The sequence below is a fragment of the Urocitellus parryii genome, chromosome 1 (assembly GCF_045843805.1).
Source record: "Urocitellus parryii isolate mUroPar1 chromosome 1, mUroPar1.hap1, whole genome shotgun sequence".
Taxonomy (NCBI): Eukaryota; Metazoa; Chordata; class Mammalia; order Rodentia; family Sciuridae; genus Urocitellus; species Urocitellus parryii.
Genome location: NC_135531.1, coordinates 74,529,804 through 74,546,602, shown reverse-complemented (window position 1 = coordinate 74,546,602; position 16,799 = coordinate 74,529,804). Strand labels below are relative to the sequence as shown.

The 16,799-nt window shown below is 34.4% G+C and overlaps 1 pseudogene; it reads right to left on the bottom strand.

Moving 5' to 3' along the window:
- Nucleotides 1-1,022: 1,022 nt before the first annotated feature.
- Nucleotides 1,023-16,799, bottom strand: part of LOC113180753 (ribosome biogenesis protein NSA2 homolog) — a 184,068-nt pseudogene continuing 168,291 nt past the window's right edge.

Genomic DNA, 16,799 nt, shown 5'->3' with positions numbered 1-16,799 from the left:
TACATGGAATGAATGCATTCTCTCAGTTAATTAGAAAGCAAAGATTATGTCTCATTTAGAAAATTGCAGCAGACATTCTTGAAAAAAAAAAAAGAAAAAGTAGCATAAAGGATCTAGTCTTGACTGACAAGCAACTTAAAATTACCAAAATCAATAGTAACTCTCCTGATGTCTGGAAATAATTGACAATTCAGTTGTTCAATAAAAATGCCAAAGCAAACAATATATTCTTTATAATGTATAGCAAATAATTATTAGATTGACTGCAGTTTTTATATTTTGATTTGTGTCTGAAAAAATCAAAGGCCCATGATCACAATATTGTCTCTTTAAATAGAACCAAAGTTGATTGGCTCAATAGTTCATTATGAAGGCATTAATAAACAAGTTACATATTTTATTCATATGAAATGTTAATAATAAATACCAGAAGAAAAATACAAATTTCCACCAGAAGAACCACAGGATTGGTTTTATAAATAATAACAAGTTTTTGGTGTCTTGGCCAAGTGTCAAAACACTTGATATTACAAAGTTGAACATATTTTATTATAAAAATTCAGGACTAATAATCATTGATGAAGATAGCTTTTGGTGAATATACAAGATTAAATTTGGGTGCATGTTTAGCAAAATAAAAAGTAGAAAATTTCAGAATAAAAAAGGAACACATTTTTTTATTAGAAAGTACAATACCTATCAAAGAAATACCAACTTATATTTACAAAAGACTTGTACAATAAATATTCATAGTAGCTTTAATTATAGTAACTCAAAAAGGAAAATGACTCAAACATCCTTCAATGTGCTGATGATTAAACAAACCACAGTACATCCATATAATGGGATAGTACATAAAATATCTATTTTTTTAATTTTTTATTTTAATTTTTTACAATTTAATAAATAGTTCTCTTAATGACTGCAGATATATAAGGCTGTTTGGTAATATTCGGAAATATCAAAGAAATTGTGGTTTTCTTCATTGATTTGTAGTCTTCATAAGAAGTGTAAAAGTGCTGTCAAACCAAGATAGCATTTATACATTCAACCTCTTTAGGACTGTTGGTAACCTGTACATATTTTTCCCAAATAACTTTGCCTCTTTGTTTTACAAGGTCCAACTCACTCACATTCACCTCAATGATTGTACCTTTGGAAATAACTCCTGAAGTTATATACAGTGGGGATAAGGAATTCTTTTTCACATTCAAATATTGGTAAGCAAAAGGTGGCTTTGATTCAGGGTGTGTTACATGGGCCTTCTCAAAATGTAGGCCCATTGGCATATGACTGCTTTATACTTGGAAGGTTTTCTTATAAAGCCATCCCCAACAAAACAGACTTTGATAACCATCTGATTCCATATCTTTTCTCTCTTTTCTGATTGAATCACTTTTAATACTTCTGTTTCTTTCTGGGCAGGAACCTCGGGAAGGGCAACTTCCCATTTTCCCACCTTCTTTTTTTGTTTTGGCTTAAAGTAACTTTTGTTTGGGTGTGTCCCTCTCTGTCCAGAAGATAAGCAGGTACTGCTCCTTGTGGAGTTTTATCATCATTCTGTTGTTTGGTGTTTCTCTTTTCATGCATCTTGCTAGTCTTTTTCATTTGTATTTTCTCAGCATGGTGCTAATCATGATAGAGCTTAGTTTTCAGGCCAATATATATATATATATTATTTTTTGCCTTCTTTGAATGTTCCTGTGTCTCCCAAGTTTCCTTCTTTCCATTTTTCTCATGGTAATCAAATGCTATCCATAGTATTTTTGGTGTAATTCCATATATTCATTTTGAGGCAAGGTGATAGCCACAGAGCTGCTGGATGCAGTTTCCAGGGTGAGTAGACGCTCTCAATTTTTGTGTATCAAAGACCCGCCTAAAAAGAAGCTATTCTTCTTATCTCCTCAACCCCACCTCCCTTCTCGTGGATAGTAGAATGAAACAGACATTATTATTACTGTGTGTATATATGTGAATGCATGACCAATGTGATTCTGCAACCTGTATACTCAGAAAAATGAGATATTATATCCCATCTGATACAAATGTATGATATGTCAAGGTCATTGTACTGTCATGTGTAACTAATTAAAACAAATAAAAAATAACAAAAATTGAAAATAATAATAAATATTGATAAATACTAAAAAAAAATTTAAAAAATAAAAAGGATCTATTCTTGATATACTATACAAACTTTGATGCATTTAAGAGAATTCCAGTTGCAAATGGTTAACTATCATATGATTCCATTTGTATTACATTATTGAAATAAAAAAAATATAGAAATGAACAGGATCATGCTTGCCAAGGATTGAGGAGTGTACAGAGAAAGATATGGCCATGGCCATGAAAAATCAGCACAAGGAATAATATTTATGATAGAACTGTTCTGTATCTTTACTATGGTGATGATTGTGGAAATCTACAAATGGGTATAATTTCAAAGAATCAAATCCACAAAAATTTGGTGAGATCTGAATAAGGTTAATGGATTTCATTGATACCAATTTTCTAGTTGTGGTATTATGCTATTATTATTAAAAATATTACCACAGAATGGTGTATAGGATTTTTCCTGCAATATATATTTCTTACAAATGTATATAAATCTTAAACTTCTCTGAAAAAATAGATAAAGATATTATTTATTTTCAAGGGATAAAGAGATCAGTTCTAGCTGAGAGACTGGGTAAGAGTAACATAGGATGTAGTATTTGAGTTAGTCACAAAAGTTGAATATAATCTTTATTCGTGATCTTTATAGATGAAGATATTCCAGGTGGAGAGAAGAGAATAAGCTGAAGCATTGCATCAGAATAGTCTACCCATCATTTTAATGAATATTCACTAAGAATTGCTACATATCAAGCACTTTTATAGGAATTTGGGAATAAAAAGTAAACAAAAACATACAGTAATGGAAATTTCAAATATCTATGGTACATATTCATGGAACATGTATCTTTCTATTCTTATTATTGTAGAGATATATGTCAAAATATCACTATCATGGATAATAATCCAGAAAGGTATAATTTGAGAGAATTTCAATAAGTTACATAGTAAAATTTCAAGAGAGCAGAAGTGATAAATCTAATTTTGATAAATTAAATGGTATATGGAAAAAACATTAAAGTTAGGTACTGAGAATGGAGTTTAGTGATAAAGTGCTTGATTAGCATGTGTGATCCGCTGGGTTTGATAAATTTCAGAAGTTTATGCTTCTGGAACTGAACTAAATTCTGTTCTAAGTGTAAAGCAGTGAGTACATACCTGTGGCATAAATTTATTTTCTAGCAGATAAATAAAGATGCAAAGAGCATGCAGATAAATTGTACAATTGCTGAATGTGTTAGTGTTTGCAAAGAAAACTAAACTTGATTATGTGCTAGAGTAATTGATGGTAGAGCTCAATAAAGCACTAGAATAATGAGACGAAGCCTCTCAGAACAAACTAGCTTAACGAAAATTGGGGGAAAACAATGTAGCCAGCCATTGGAAATGGAATAGGAAGACACTCTAGCCAGAATTAAAGCAAATGTCAAGCCTAAAGTAGAAAACCTCTTGGCAGATTAGAACAGAAAACAGGCTTCTTTCCAGCATAGTGAGGAAGTGGGAGAGTGAAACAAGATAAATAGGGGAAAGAAGGGACAAATTTGGCCAAGTATTTTCTATCCTGGTAAGAGTTTGATTTTTTTTTAATGTAAGTGAGGAGAAATAACTTATAGGTAAATTATGTAATATTTTCTGTTGTTAAAAATTGTTTTGAACCAGAAAAAAATTGCTCTGGCCTTAATTATGGAATCAAAATAGAGGGGGCAAAAAGGAAAATAGAAATTTCATTGAATACAACACTACCAAGATGAGAGAAAAAAGATAATTTAGATTAGGTAGTGACAAGGATAATAGAGAGAAATGGAAACCTCTAGATATATTTGGAATTAGAATTAACAGAGTTTGCTGGTGGCCTGTGGACTTGGGATGAATAACAAAGGAAGTGAGGAATCAAAGATAGCCTCAGGATTTTGGGCTAAAGTGACAAGAGGAGAGTTAATTTTGTTTTTATAATATAGGGGAGGACGGATGAGGAGCCTGCTTGTAATAGTTTAATATTGGATATCCAGACATTCAAGTTAAGTAGACAACTGGATACACTAGAAGTCAAGTGAGACTGGGAGTGGAGTTTCACAGTCCTTAGCATAGTAATGACACTTAAATGGTCCTGAGGGTATAAGAAGAGTGTGAAAAAAAGAACAAAAGAGTTCCTAAGTAGAGGTTGATTAGAAAAGAAATATGAAAGAAAACAAAGAAGGCAGAATACTACATGGAAAATCAAGATAGTAAGATGTCAGAGAAACCAAGAGAGGAAAGAGAAGCCAAGGAGAACATGACTAACAGTTGTGAAATATCAAGAAAAATAGGGATGCAGAAGTGTTAATACTTTTTATAAAATGGAAGCCACTTTTTATTTTGACAATGTAATTTCAAAATGATAGAAAAAACAGAAAGATTCTGAGAACTGAACAATCAATAGGAGATGAATAAGTGGAATATTTACTTCAAAGGGGAACAGAAAAATGAGACAATTTAGGTAACACATAGGGCTTCTAATATAATTTTTAAATAAGGGGAAAGATGTAATGATGTCAGAAGAGAAGAGATAAACAATATAGGAAACAGAAGATGGGACTCAATGCATAAGTGGGAAAAAAGGATGGTTTCCTTCATTGTATTAGAAATGGATATAACATTTATAGCAAGATAGGTCTTTTATATTTTTGATGAATCTTGTATCAAACTTATCAGCCAGAAAGTAAGAGATGAGATCATCAAGAGTTGAAATATAGAAGAAAATATGAAATACCACAGTGAGTGGGATAGCGAAGTTAGTAAAGAGAAGAAAATAAGTAAATTATGTAATATTCTCTATTATTAAAAATTGCTCTGAACTAATAAAAAATTGCCCTGGCTTTCATAATGGGATCAAAATGGAAGGTGAAAGAAAGAGAATAGAAATTTCAAAATCTAAAACAGTATCCATATGAAAGAAGAAGACATTTTAGATTAGACAGTAACAATGATGGTAGAGAGAAATGGAAAGCTCTTGTTATGTATGCAGTTAGAATTAGCAGCGTTTGTTGGTGGTCTGTTCTTCATGTTCATTTCAGTATTAAGGTCATGAATATGATCAGTCAATTTGGGGTGGTTTTCTTTCAATTATGGTCAGTGGGAAGATATACACTGTTAGATAATTAGATATTGAAGGGAGAAAAAAGCAAAGGAGGTGAAAATATTTACATCAAGTAATTATAATACTAATAAATAAAACTTTGTAAGATGAGGATAGAAAGGAACTAGTAGAGAAAGACAACATTGTAAAGTCAATGATTTAGAAAGCTTAATGTGTTGTAGTGAGGTTATGTAACATGAAAAGGTAAAAGTGATCACAAAACAGAAATGAAGAATTTTCAAGTGTGGCAAATTGCTGTTGCTGACAAATCTAAGTCATCTAGGGAGAGAGTTCAAGACAGTTATTTGAATATCTTTAGACCCATCCAGTTTTCAGTTTTCTCCTTTTTTTTTTAATACAGTGGGTACCCAGGGTTGAACTCTGGGGCACCCAAACACGAAGCCACATCACCAGCTCTATTTTGTATTTTATTTAGAGACAGGGTCTCATTGAGTTGCTGAGTGCCTCAATTTTTCTGAGGCTGGCTTTGAACTCATGATCTGATCCTTCTGCCTCTGCCTCCTGAGCTGCTGGGATTACTGGAGTGCAACATGCTACCAGCCTCCCCACTTTCTTGATTGAAGTTATCCAGAATAAATATATTATGGGCAGGGAATGCATCATCCTAAGATAAGAGGGAGATGGTTGGCATAGGTTATTATATTCTAGACCCTTACCCTTCCCCCAAAAGGAAATCCTTCATCACTTTAACCCAGTGTGTCTTGTGACCCCAATGTCCCAGGATGGGCTGCCTGTCAGAGTCCCTCATACGCTGTACAAATGGGTATACACAATGGAGATGGATCTGATCCTAGCAGCTTTCTTGGGGGCTGACTCACAATGCATCTTAGGCTTGTTGCTGTTCTCCACTTTTGTTAGTAATAAATCAGCTTCATGTAGCATATTGTATGTGAATGAATTCTGTCACTGGACTCAGATGTGTGCACAGTGAATCTGTCTCCTAGAGAATATCTGAGACATGAATATAGGAAAAGGTTACTGTAGGTAAAATATCAAGAAGCCAAAACATAAGACTTTTTATGTCAGTTATCTATAAATAAAATTAGCACCAAGGAATATAACACAACCATGTAAAATAGGCATCTTAAAAGATTTTGTGTTGCTGAGCTTTTAAGGGTTGATAATAAAGCCTTACCCTGAAGCCCAGTTGTTTTGGTGCCTTTTCAAATAAGCATTGTTAAGCTGATAAATATGAAATGGAGATGCACTCATCCCCACTGTAATATTTTCTGAGGTGCCCATCTTGTTTTATAAGCTCTACTCTCCTTTATTCTTGACAAATATGAGTGCAATAAAGTCCATTAGAAAGCCTAAATTTACAGAATAAATATTCTGTATTTAATTCCTCATCTGTATACCTTCATAAGTTTTCTGATGATGTGCCCTACTTGCTTCTTTGTAGCTCTTCATAGTGAGATATATTTTCACATATAAAATAATACAATTATATTTTCCCTAACATTTCCTATAAACTTGCTGCTTTTCCATTAATCTTTATGGCATTAATTATTTGATCATTAATCTTTATGGCATCTAGTATCTCATGAATAATATATCAGATGAATGATATCATGCCATGTCTAGGATATCCTACCCCTTAAGATGACAAAAGTCATCTTAAGGGGTAGGATATTCTTGTCAAGACACATCTTAAGGTGTCCATGAGGGACACTACTGATATTTGGGGCTGGATATGATTTTGTGTGGGAGTTGTCCTGGTCTTTGCAGGAATGTTTGTGGCATCCCTGGTCTTTTCTAACTAGTTGCAAATAGTACCTTTCTTATTGGTCAGACATAGAATGAATGTGTGTGTGTGTGTGTGTGTGTGTGTGTGTGTGTGTGTATTTATCAAAAGTAACAGCAAACTGGGCATAAACTATGAGAATGGAAATTATATTCTTTCTTCCTTCCTGGATTTGTATGAGGCTTTCTGGGACAACTTATTATAGGTACAATATTACAGGACAAAAATGTCTCCAGACATGGACAATGTCTCCTATAGGGGGGAAAATGAGATTAAGTTTTGGTTTTTTAGTTTCAAGAAAAAAAATCCTGTAATTAGGATCTAGAGAACTCAAAAACCTTACACAAAACTACAATTTTATGTAAAATATGGACATATCAGATTTGCCTATAGCTAAGGGTTTCAAGAAAAGAATAAATGCCAGCAGAGAGCATCTAATCAAAGAGGTCATACCTCTAGCATTCTGGAGTTTAATTCATGTGATGTATGAGAGAGAAGTTCAGTGTCTTCTGATTCCCACAATACTTGTAGGTACTCCATAGTGTCCTCCCAATTCACATATTGATATCCTAAACCCCAAAAAACTATATTTAGAGATAGAGTCTTTAAAGAGGTAATTACATTAAAATGAAGTAAGTAGATTGGGCTCCCCAATCCAATTTGACTGGAGTATACAGAAAGAGAAAATTTGAACACCGATGTACAGAGAAAAGACCATGTGAAGGCATAGGGAGAAGACAGCCATATCCAGCCAAGCTAAGAATACTCAGAGGAAACCCACCCTGATGATACTTTTATATCAGACCTCTAACCTACAGAATTGTGAGAAAATGTTCTTTTAAGCCACTGATTCTGATATTATCCAAGCAAACTTACACACTTTTCTTGACTCTAAATGACTACATCACTGACATTGGAAAGGCAGCTGGAGTACAAAAGTATGAAGCTAGAGGACAAAACATTGTCCAAGAGACCCTACAGTATGAGGGTAGACTGAAGACCAAGGAACACAGAGAAGAGTGTTTATCATATGAGAGGCCAAGTAGACAGTGATATTTCAGGATCGTTCATTTACCTCCTCTGGTAACGTGATGCTACTACAGAGTTCCCTGAATACAAAAATAGTTAGGATGGGGGAAAGTCCATACTTGATTGATATATTCCCTAACCCCAGAAGAATGACAGTTTGATACAATTGATACTTAAATAGAGGTACTTTGTATTAGGCAGATGGGAGTGAAGGGAAAATATGAGGGTAGGAAGGATAGTAGAACGATTCAGACATTATTGCTTTATGTATATATATGATCGCACAACCAGTGTGATTCTACATCATGTACAACCAGAAGAATGTGAAGTTATAGTTCATTTATGTATGATGTGTCAAAATGCATTTTACTGTCATATATAACTAATTAGAACCAAAAAAAAACCATACAAATCTTTCATTATTCACATTTGTGCCCTGAGGTTTTGAGATGTGTTAACTAGGTTTTAAAGAGCAGAGCCACTTTAGAACTAAAAACCACAAGGTATGAAAATCAGCGGGACTTCATTGCTGAGATACAAGAAGAGAGGTCAAGGGCAAGATTCTTCCATGGCACCAGCTCTAACTATAGAACTTGGGCCCCAATCCTGATCACAGGAGAAATGAGACGCCATGTTTCACTTATAGTGCAACACATTAACTCTACAGCCTCAGCAAAAGGGCCCTTTTCCTAGAGTCTGATATTTACTGTAGCTATATCCTTAATTGCCTACAATCCAATGGATGATAAGGTCCTAATATTGACTACTGTATGGCTCTCAAGTTTCCTATCCATGAACACTGTTTCTATGCTATATGCAGTTGGTCAGGTCATATCCCCTCATATATTGCACATATTTATTCTTTCTACCCTACTACCTGATGGTTATTTGAAGCATACCTGGACTTACTATAGATTTTAGGCTACATCTAGAGCAGCCCTAATGCTCTTCTATGGCCACTCATTTCCTCAACACAGGCTACACTCCCTAGCAAGCAATATTTGGTTCAGTCTCAGATTCCTCTAGCTTCCTCTTCTGCTCATATTGATTTGATATTTAGCTTGTCCCATTATTTTTTTCAGTCTAATTCTATGCACAAAATCCTGCATGCAAAACCTTTGCATAAGTTAATAGCTTTCCCATGAAAAATTTCAAATTTAAATGGGAAGGGTTTAGGAATAAAAAAAGAGTGGAATTTCCTCTGGTTTGGGGGAAAGTGTGGAAGTGTGAAAAAAGGAGTGTGGAAACAAATGTAGATAAAAATGGACATTCCTTTAATCCTACTTAGCATGAAAGATCTGCTCTGGGAAAAGTAGCTCCAGCAAGGCTGACCTCAGGCTGCCAACATATGGCAACACGGCATCCCTGAGTGAAGATCACGCAGAAGAAGGTGAACAGCTCATGACTTCATTCACTTTGCCATATGACCTTAAGCACACTGTCATACAGAAATTCAAAGCATCAAATGATGAAGATGAACAATAATTGCTACAGTGAACTTTATGTTATACGTAAGGTCTTTCTCATCAGAAATTTCTGAGGTTCGTATTACATTATGATTCTAAGTAAGCATGGGAAGAATTTGAAACCTTAGAAATATTAGGCAATAAGCCAAATTTTTTCCCAGCAAATACCTGCCAGGGTTGTGCATGGATTTAGTTTCCCTGATTCTAATCCCACATTCTTAACTCCTGTGTTACACTGCCACCCAAGGAAAGCGACAATGGACCTCAATTTTCACATCTGTCGAGGTGGAGGGGTGGGATGTTGGGCCTTAAGTGCTCTAGCATTTCTCACACAACCATGCTATCGTTTCCAGAAGATTTATAAGCTACATTATTCCCATTTAAAACACCTGCAAAAGCACTATTTGTAGTCTTGCCATATGTTTTCAGCAGAAAGCTTACACTTATTTCCCTGTGGAGTAATGTGCTAAGAACTTTCTTTTTTGTAGGTTGGTGTTTATGATGAAGTATTTCATATAATTTTATGTTTTTAATATGTCACATTAAATCTTGGGAAAATCATGGATAAAAAGAGAACAAATAGGTTTGTAAGTGGACTAAATCTAATTGCCTTCTGTTCTAGTTTTTGCACATGCCTAAGAAGAAAACTGATTTTTACAATGCATAAGGGTCTAAGAATATTTTTAAGAATTGAAATTATTCATGTTAGTGATTGTTATAGCACTTAAGCTTGAAATCAAATTCACAAAAATTTGAAAAAGTAGATTTGTAAATAATTTCAGCCCTATGGAAATATGTTTTTCCAATATTTACAACACTTTAGTAGCAATTTTATTTTTAAGTTCACTTTAAAAATCTAAACCAAATATTTAAATTATTGCAAATGTTATTATTTGTTTTAAATGCCTTTATTAGTTTTTTGGTATTCTTCCCTTACTATATCAGAAATTTTCTGAAAGAGAAAAAAAAATGGGTATGGAGGTGAATAGATGCATAGGCAGTAACCTTTGTCTTTGTTATTCCTAGTAATGGTCAATGCCTTTAAGTTCGTCATAGATACGAGTACACTGAAGAGGTATAAGCTCATTAAGTGAAATAAAATCAAATATTCTTTTTTTCTGACCATTTAATCCTATTCCATGAAATTATGCTATCTATCCATTCATGCTCAAGTAATAACAAAAATACTTTGGTCACTTTTAATAATGAATAAACAAATTCTCAGTTCATTTATTAGTACATTGAGAACCAGTGCTGTATATCAGAATGTCTTTATATCTGCACTGTTCAATAATGTAGCTGTTGAAATCACTGTTCAATAAGTTTTGGGGCACTTGAAATCTGGCTAGTGTGACTGATGAACTAGAATTTTTAATCTTATTCAACTTTAGTTATTTTGAATTTAAATTTAAATAATTTGGTATGGCTGGTAGCTATTATATTGACTGACATAGGTTTATATCAGGGTGATTATCAAAATTTTTAAGTGGAATAGTGGTGGCCAGTTTTCCTAGAATGATGAAAATGGGAAAATGCTTTTTCAAAAGATATAAACTTTCATATTTTCATAGGAATTCATTGTATAGTAAACCCCACCCCCTCCTACAGGGAATACATTCCAAGACCCCTGAGGATGCCTGAAACCTATATATAATTTGTTTCATTCCTATACATATACATCTATAACAAAAATTAGGCATAGTAAGAGATTCACAAAATAACTAATAATAGAACAATTATAATCATGTACTGTAATATAAGTTATATGAATTCTTTCTCAAAAGAATAAAGAAAAGCCAGGCGAAGTGGTGTGTGCCTGTAATCCCAGCAGCTCAGGAGGTTGAGGGGGGAGGATTGCAAGTTCAAAGTCAGCCTCAGCAACAGTGAGGCACTAAGCAACTCAGTGAGATTCTGTCTCTAAATAGAATACAAAATAATTTGGGGATGTAGCTCAGCAGTTGAGTGCCCCCAAGTTCAATTCCTAGTACCTGGTCCCTCATCCCACCCATAAGAGAATAAAGACAAATATTGCTTTCAGAACCTGGTGAGTAACAGACTGTGTAAAATGAAATGGCAGCTAAGTGAAAACTAATATACAACATGGTGGCTGTGGTTAATAATTCTGTACTGTATATATGCAGTTTCATAAGAGCAGATTTTAAGTGTATACACCCACAGAGTGGTAACTGTGGGTCATGAGAGATGTGTTCATTATTTTCTTGTTGGAATCAGCACACAGTGTATATGCATAGTGAGTTAACATGTTGTACACCTTGAATGTATACACTATTTATTTGTCAGTTAAATTAAAAAAAATACATTCTGTGTCCCTCTCCCCTCTGGGCCCTTTGACCTTGCAGGTCTGAGGCAAGAATGGAGGGTATGGTTAGCCTTCCCTTTATCCCTGTAAGGTGGCCAGATTGATCCTCCTTCACACACAATCAAGGGACCCACCTTCAGAGGTGAGAGGCATGAGGCTGAGGTGGTGGGGGAGAAGTTCATGAAAGAGGAGAGATTAACAATAGAGCTCCTGTTACCTCTGTCAATGACCAATGTTTCTAGCAGATTCTTCTGAGTTTGGTGATTAGAGCTGCTTCCTTTTCTTGGACTGCTGCTAGAAAGCTTCTCCAGTGCTCTCATGAGTTTTGAAACAATGTGCTTTGTTTCAGCCTGTCACTTGTGTTCCTTCTCTCTTCGTGGGGCTGGGGACATCACCTTGCCTCTCCAGGCAATCTTCTTGTAGCGGACTTGAACTGGTTCTGAGCCTCTCACCTACTTTACTATGGCCCATGAGAAACAGGAATATTCTCTCTTTCCTTGTAAAATATAGCTAGTGCCCAATGCCACCCAGACTACTCTGCTCTAGTTTTGTACTTCTGGTTTATGAAAAACACTCATGTGTCCCTATCCTTATCTCAAATGGAAATGCAGAAAGTTTCTGAAGCTACTTGTTTTCCCTCAGCATCCCCCCAAAACTCCTTCCCACAGATGAGTATGCACACTTCTCACATATATGTATGTTAAAGCATGAGATCAGCTCCAGGATCTGATCACCATAGACTCCACGGATTGAAAGTCCCAATGTGAGGAGGAGGATATCTGACCTCTGCTATAGCTTCTGAGGTTGGGAGTTATTTCAAACTGACAGTTCCTTGACAGAACTCTCCTGATAATGTCCAATGCTTATTATTGGGCTCTTTGCCTCTTCATAGTTTGGAATTGAGGAGTCAGCTCAACCAAGGAACTATAGCACTTCCATAGCAAATGATCCAGATGTTTTCTTTGTAAGGTTGGAGCAATGACACAAAGGCTTCAGCTGCAACTGGAAGAGAGAAGGTCCCGTTAAAAATACTTACATATGCAGTAACATCAGATGCTTTTATTCTAGTATTTCATATATGTTATTTCATATCAACCCTACATGGAATATTATTAATATACCCAATTTAGAAATAAGGAAACTACTAAACTAAATTAGCTAAATTGCCAAAATTATATAGCTTAGGAAAAAGTGGCTAGGATTAAAAATCTAGAAACCAAGTTTTTCTTTCCTCTTAATCCATTCTCTTGTGCTATCTTCCACAGGTCAGTTACTTTAAGTATCAATTTCTAAATCTGCAAGGAGTAAGACTGAGGGTGTATACACACACATACAATTCACAGTTATTTCTCCTATGTTTCTGTGTATTTTAAATTTGGGTGCTTCTTAGAATCAACATGCATACTTATTGTAATAAAGTAATGCCTTTGTTTTCCCAAAATACCATTAAAGAATTCATATTATGTTTAGCCATTTGGAATCTTAGAATCCAACACAGAAACGATAACTGAGTTACTCAAGAAAAACTCTTATCAATACAAGTGGGCAGGGACCCATCCCTAATGCAGAAAGCTATCAAGGATCAACAAGAGACAATAACAGGTAAATACAGTTTTATGAGTCAATAGGTCACTGGATGTAATTATAGGATTTGATTTATAAGCAAAACAATGAAAATCTTGAAAGTTTCTTTTTACATATTACACCTTTGAAATACAGTTTTGAGAATTTGAAAGGGAAATAATTAAAACAAGTTTTTACAGGGCATAAGTAATTAATCTTCCTCATTAATCTATTGAATAATTTTGCCAGTCAGTCAATAGTCCTAAACACTATGTAAGCTGAAAAAAAAGATTCAAACTTCTCAATAGGTCTGTCTGAAAATTGATGTTTCACCAAGAGAGAGAAATGTGAACAACCTCTTACATTTTTGTATTTACATTAATTTTACCCTAGATACAACTACCAGTTCATTAATTTTACTTTAACCAGCTGACTTTACTAGGAAACACAGAAACCTCTTTACTTTAAATGCATGTGTACTGTTGTAACAAGAAAAATAAATCTACATACAAGTACTTAAATGTTGATACTATAAACATGTCAGGATGCATGAGGTTGATTTCTCATCTCTATCATGAGCACATCATGTACTATAGGCATGATAAATTTATTAGGTGCATGCATATAGAACTTTATAAGTGAAATAATGAAGTGCCTCATTTTACATATGAGATCTAAGGAAGTTATGTGATTCTCTCTAGTGCCTTTGCCAGTTAGTAGGAGAGCCAAAACAGATGCATTTAGGACTCCTTTTAGATATACAGTGAGAGTGTTTTGAATTGTCTGGGAAGATAAATGATTTCTAGTTTCTGGAATACTTTTGATCTAAAGCCTTATATCACTTATATTTTCTTTTAGTAGAACATAAATACTTAGTATAGCCAAAACCATACAAATACTATTTAGTACTCAAAAAAGTTGTGTCCTGTAGCTAAATATGGTTGATCATGTTTGTAAATAAACATCTATGCACCTTAACAACTTCCACATGAGGGTTACATGATCAGCAGTACAAAAATAATTTTTTCTCACATTCTTACCTCCTCCCTTTCAATCCAACTGATATTTGTCTTAACCTCAATTCTTTTTTTATCTCCTGATCTAACCAAGCCCCAGCTTTCATTCAGTGACCTAACCTCTGATAACACTCAATTAAGAGATCATTTCATGTATTCTCCAAAGCGATTCTGTTTCTCCCATGCACAAAAGTTACTGTGGATATGTGGAGGTATGGGTCTTTATCATTCCAATGCATCTCTTCTCTTTCTGAGTTTTGCTGAAGAGATCATTTATTCTATTTAATGAGAAGGAGTTGAGTTGGAAGGCAAGTGAGGGCTCATCACAATTTTACCTATGACTTGTTGACTAGTTATCTAATTTTCTTTCTGTTTAAAGGAAAAGGTAAAACATGTGCTTGATAAACACAGAAGTTGTTTACTTAGTTATGGAGATGTTCTGCAGTTGAGAAGTCTGGGGAAAGAAAAAGTTGGTGAGAATTTCACTTGTCCCATATCACAAAATAATTTATTAAAAACTTACTAAAAATAAAATGTACTGTAATGTAGAATTTTACAGAGCAACGTAGCTTTATTTTAAAAGTAATTGTAATTTTGAGAAAATTAAAATGATAGGTTTTTGGAAATACCATACTCCAACTTCATACATTCAATATTTATCCATTTGATAAAGAATGAGTATCTCTGGGTGGCAGAAACCGGAAATAAGGCGAGGAATAAGAAAGAGACACTGACCTCAGGAGGGTCATAGACTAAAGTATCAAAGAAAAAATGCATGATAAAACCATAGCTCTGTCTATATGATTTTGTGAATTTAAATTATTAATTATGTATCACAGAACTGGAGAAATTTAAAACTGAGAAAGTCCTCAAATGTAATCTATTATACTGATCACTTCATGTTAAAAAAGTTATGTGTCCCAGAAATCAAAATTTTAGTTTCATAGTTATCAAGCTTCCTTCATGTGGCAAGCACTAAAAATAAAGCTGAGAACAACATATATCTTGCTTCATTGCTTTTAGTAATTTAAAACAAGGAGTCAGTGCTGTGCCAAAAGGAAGTACAAGAAACTAAAGGAACATAGGAGAAGGCCATCTTCCCTAGGTTTTCAGAGTTTGGGATTTTTACTGGTGCAGATGCATTTAAGTTGAATCTGGAGTGTTGAGCAGGAATTCTCATCAAAGAAAAAGAGGCAATCATGGCATTTCAGGCCAAACAAATAACAAATGTAGAAAATCCAGAGGTAAAGAGAACTTTATGAGTCAGAGAAACTTTAAGATGTTGCTTCCTTAGACAATGTAGGGGCTCCTGTGATGAGGTAGAGAGATCAGCAGGGTTCATGTTGTTCTGGTCAATGAAGGGCTAGCAAAAGGTTTCAAAGCAAGAGGGTGACAGGCTCATATCTATCTTTCGAATTTTCATTCTCTCAAGTGGATGGAGAAGAGAGATCATTGAAGTAAGAGAGACCTATTTAAGTATCTGCAATCACCCAAGTGAATAATAACAGGGGCCTAAGCGTGATTAGTGAAAGTGAGGATGGGGATAAAAGAAAGGATTTCAAAGCTCCTTAGGAGGTTGAACTGGAAGTATTTGGTAGCTGAAGGGAAGTACTGTGTGTGGGAAAAGGAAGAAAAGATAAGCCTAGATGGTTAACTTGCTTAGGTAATAGGGGAAGATGCAGGTTTCAAAAAGATGGTTGCCTGGTAAATTATAGTTAAAATTTGAAAAAAAAAACCTGGAACATCATAGAAATATGGAAGAGACAATTAATTAAATGGTTCTAAATTCTCAGAGAGACTTGAGCTGACCTGTCTGAAATACCCATCTCAGAAATCTAATCCCAGTTAACACCTATTCGTTTTTTAAAATTCAAACAATGTACTGCTCTCTTTTATGCCTGGGCTAACTTTGTCTCATGTTTAGTATAGTAAGGACGTTAGTGACAGCCCCTGTTAAATCTTTCAATTGTTTATATTCTCTTTTAAAAGTTAATGTGCTCCAGGAAGTGAGAAACATTCTTTTTTCCTCCATATTATATTTAATCCCTTGAAGATACTAACATGCTTTCTTTCTTGGGCCATCCTAACTGTCTGTAATATGTCTAGATATATGATAGACAACTGCAATAAATGCTTGTTAGATTGAAACTTTACTTAGTAAAGCAAAGATTTGTTCATTGATGTAAGCAATACAATTTAGGTTGGAGCCAGATTGTTCAAGGCCTTTTATGCTAAGTCAAGAGTTTGGATTTATCGTTTTCATTTTGACTACCGTGCTAATTGTTAATGTGTAAAGGGGTTATTTTATAATGATTTATGTGCATTTTACTGGACATTTATTCCTATACTCATGAATGTCAGATATGAATTATGTGTAACCTTGAAAGTTACCATGTTCCATATTTGA